Below are 4,874 nucleotides of genomic sequence, written 5' to 3' on the forward strand. Positions count from 1 at the left end.
AAGGTCTAAAAAGGGAAAGCAGGAGAAGGTATTTCCAGGGCTCATCTTCTGATTAACCATCAAGTGTCCTATTCCTGAAGGAGGTCAAGAGGATGTGTGGATGACCAGCCAGTAATTTGATTTTATAAAGCAATTCTACAGTTGGAATTACAGGCTACGCATTGGGAAGGGCTGCTAGAATGCAAACCCAACACGCAGGCACAGCTAGAAGCTTACCACGACCTGCCCTTCGAGGAGGGGGAGAAAATAATTCACCACAGCGCCTTCCCCCAACCATCCATTCTCCAGTAGAAGCCGATTGCTCCTGGCCAGAAAAGGTCACCTCAACCCTTTAATCTTCCTTCAGACTGAAGGGAGCCTAGCCGCTTCATCTGGCTACCCCAGTTCTGCTTAACCGCATCAGTCCTTCTGCAGCTGAGGCAGGGACCCCCGTCGTCCTTACAAAACCCTTCGAACACTGTGTGCCTGGACGGCACAGTCGACACAACGCACGGTGTTATGAGAACACTCTGCTGCTGCTGCTGCTGCTCTATAACACCCTCTCCCAGCAATCTAGTGCCCAATAAAACAAGCCTGTGAAACAGCCATATTGTCTTTGGAGAAATTCAGCTCTTTTAAGCTATTTTACGTGCAAATATTCCACCATCAGCCTGCTGATTTAGCAGGCCTTTCCAAACAAAGGTAAAAAGCAAGCACAAGAGCCAGAGGAAAGCAGCACAGATGGATGCAACCATTACACAGATACGAGATACAGAACCGGGTATCTTTGCCTTCATCGCTTTGTGCTCTTTGCTGTCACGTGAACAGCAAGCACAGAAGGCTGATTAATCCTTCCTGAAGTCACAGCTTCCCCTTCCCTGTCTGCAGACCACCGCAAACACTCATTAGGACAGAAAAAAGGGGAAGCCGCCAGGGTACTTTTCTGCTTTGTGTACCAAGAACCAGGGCCTTGTACGGGGTTGGAAATACCACTCACAAAACTCTATGCAATAAAAAATACCATTTAGTACTCCTCCTACTGAGATACCATCAAATTTGGGAAACGTTAAACCTCAGGAAACTTTCACGAGAAAGGTTTATTGGCCATACTTGACTCTAGCTGCTCTAGCTGGAATATCTAAGTTCTCAGCAAGGGCAAAAACCATTTTTAGAATATATTACTATCAAACCTAAATACTTTAAAATGCCAAGAAGAATAAGGAGGCCTTCAAATGGCACCAAGAAGCCTCTCCTTGACGGAGCACCTCCACCAGCAGACAGAATTTCCACGTGCCCGAGAGGCGAGGATGGTCTGATTACGGTCTCTGAATGCTGGCGGCTTCACGGGGAAGGCAGGGCACCTTCAGGGACCTAGCACAGGGTCCCCTGGGACACAAACGTTGCTGCATGAATGTGCTACTCCTTCCATCTTTTGGGGGGAGGTTGTATCTATTGAACTGTATGAAACTATTGTGAGTACCCTTGAGTGGCAAGGAAAGACTATTAAAATTGGGGAAGGGGGGCGCCTAACTGCAGAAAAAGTGTTGCTGAGTAAGGTCCACGTGTCTAGACAAACGTTCTCCTCTAACAGCGTTCTAGTTTAAGGAGACTGATAGGCAGTAATAGGAAAAGTATTCTTTAATTCTTGAAATTCTGCATATTAATGTCACCAAAGTTATAGCTAGAGATTAGGGGAACAGAAATCTAGACATGAATGGGTGCCAAGCATAAACGCCCTGTGTTTCTTGCTGCCGCAATCAAATGATCCTGGATCTTTGCACTGCAGATCTATCAGCTCTACAAAAACCTTCAGCACATAATACTGTGAATTTCTTACTACAGAGACAGCCTTGCAGCTTCTGAATATCTGAATACACCTTTGTCAGTTTTCATTCAAATGATTAAGTTCAGATTTATTTCTTTGCATGGTGCCAAAGGTATGAGCCACCAGGATTAGAATCAGAAATCCATTTAATCTTAGTATTCAGGGAGTGATGAGCAACAAGAAATAAACCAGCAGCAATAATATAATTAAGCACATACATTTAATGGGGAAAAAAAGATCTTGCAAATTTTTAGCACAATCCCATGTGCATGTAAAACTCAGGAGAAAGTCACTGAATTCAGTTGGATTATTTCCTAATAAGTATGTATAAAATTGCACCTTTCACATGCAAATGCGTTTGTAGGTTCTGTTTAACGTGATCGGGCTTACTTCTGAAAAGTAACGTGCACATCGCTGATGTTGCTTGGGAAAGGTTTAGTCTATAATAGAAAAGATCTGCTTACTTTGCATTACAACACTGACATTCAACACACAGCAATTTCTGCAATCCAAGTTCCGACCAACACAACTCCTAGCATTAATGACACTGGCATTATCTTGTTAAGCAGCTGAGTAAAAGCTACCTAGTGGGAAACAGCCACAACAGTTTAGGGTTACTCATGATGAGTCCGAGAGTTTGGCCAGGTCAAGAATTTGTTCAACAGCCAGTGACCCCTACCATGACAACTCAGAGTGCTTGTGGCTGAACAACGCAGCAAAGCATTTCCTACTGGCTGGCCTACGAGCTGCAGAGCTGCCCTCAGTGGATTGCCCTCAAATTAAAGAAGAAAGCTCTGAAGTTACAAAGGCAGCAAGTTTTCCACCAGAGGTTAATTGGTAGTCCACTGACCAGGATGCCAGCCCTTCAAAGGTCACCAAACCAAAGCCTTCTAGAACTGCACTCCATTTCTCTTTCAAATGCATGTTTTCATGCCCTGGCTCACCCCCACAGCACAGGTGTGGAGAGCTCCAATCATTCAGAACCTGTGCATGCTGATCACCAGCACAGCTCCAAGACCCTAATTCTACTGTTACGACATGTTAATAACTGCTCTGCTATCACGTTCATTAGCTGGGCTTAGCACTGACATGCCGGCAAACCAAGAGTTATAGTCTCAGAGCAGTCCTGTTCACTGCAGGAGGAAATGGGAAAGGAAGTGTAGTTTTGCACTTTCCAAAGTCGCCAATCCGTTTTCTTCCAGATGAGGTCCTAGAGTGGAGGTGGGGAACACCAATGGCAAGTACCAGTTGTCAATGATTTTTGACAATGATTGTTCATCATTTTTTTAAATACTAAAGTTACTTAAAGTAACATTTTGGCAAACAGCCCAGCAGATTATTTAGCTTGAAAACAAAAATATCCCACCTAACTCTGTGCAAAAGGCTGAATTTGTCCGCCATGGGTGAAGAGGCAGATGCCATTTCCAAAATCTGACATTTTAATTATAAAGTATAATTGTTCCGAATGCAGATAATGCCAGAAAGCTTCTGGGGTGTGAAAGGAGCTTAAGCAGCTAAATTACAGCTTTGTGCATTAAGTTCAAGGTTGCCTCTTTCTGTTTGAGGAAACGGTAAATCCAGGCTGGATTTTCCCTGTCTCGATCACTTTCAGTCAACACAAGGGGGTGGGAAGGATGGAGAGAAGAGAAACATTTCTAATCAATATCCAGAGGAGAAGCTGTGTTAGTTTGTTGTAGCAAAACACAAAGCGTCTTGTGGCACTGCAGGCATCTTAATGTCATGAAACATTTATTAGCCTTTAAGACACTGCTACTTTTTTAATATATATATATTAATCACAGGTGTTGTAGAAAAGCCACTGAAGCTTCAGCATTAATTTTTCTCCTTCCTGGTTTATCTGCCATGGGCAAAAGCAGCAAGATCTTCAGTAAGGATACGGTATATTGCCCAGGCTGACAATCAAAACTGGAGCCTAACAAGCAGCACTGTTGACTTGTCATTTGCACCATGCTCAGCTGTGAAATTGAAAGCATGTATTCATTCACATACAAGAAGGAATGCGTCTTTCCTGGTTGCTCAGGTTCAAAGTCAGATTTGTTTTTGGTGTACACAGGCAAATAACCCCAGTACAAACTCTAAGAAAACCCAGAGAGAAGCTTCTCTATTTCTTTATTGTAAAAAGAAGCAGGTGAGGTTGTGTGGCCCAACGCAACTTTGCTCTATCATCCTAAGCCACAATCTTGGCTTATTGTGATGTGAGAAACAGCTGGAAGGATTAAAAGGCAAAAGGATGATACAGAGGAAGGATAGCAAGCAGCGATTACGACGTGAAGTCTACATAGCAGAATTATTTAGGACATTGCATCTGTCACTCTGGACTTATATTCTGGAAATGGGACAAGGGAAATGTGACCTCCTTAAATCTCCAGGGCACCTTGCAACCTTTTCACCATCATCAACTATGCCGTCTGTTTGGATTGCCCACCCAGTGGAAGAGAGAAGGCACTCTTCTGGAGGCACTCAGTCTCTTGGCTTCGAACCATGGGCTTCCTCCTTCTATCCCCAATGCTACAGAGTTGTTGACAGGCACATTGTCTGAGCTGAGATGCCGTAACAGTTGTTCTCAACCAGCTTGCGCACCTCTTAAAGACGACATCCAGGTATCTACAGCATCTTCCGTGACATTAACCACCTACCACCAGTTTCAGTGGGGACTGGGGAATTCTGGGATTTGAACTCCACACATCTTCAAAGTGCCAAGGTTGAGAAACCCTAAGCTAAAGCATCTTCTACACAAAGGTCCTCTAATTGCAGTTATTCCCATTCTGAATGCTACCGCATACTGTAAGCGGGTCACTCTTCCATGGCCGAGAGGTTATTATAGTTAGCCCTGGATGCGGAAGCTAGGTTACTAATCAGGAAGAAGTGCTCGGAATTCGGCTCAACAGGCCTGGCATCACGGCACAAGGTATTTCTTTAATGTTCTCTTTAGAGGTCCCTCTACGGATCTTTGGCGGGCCTCTTTTCCTCCGCAGAAGTCCTAAGGACAGAAATCAAGAAGTGCCTGGTCTGGATGGCAAAGGCAACAGGTACGATTGTTGATTTAACA

The sequence above is a fragment of the Candoia aspera genome, chromosome 12 (genome assembly GCF_035149785.1).
Source record: "Candoia aspera isolate rCanAsp1 chromosome 12, rCanAsp1.hap2, whole genome shotgun sequence".
Taxonomy (NCBI): domain Eukaryota; kingdom Metazoa; phylum Chordata; class Lepidosauria; order Squamata; family Boidae; genus Candoia; species Candoia aspera.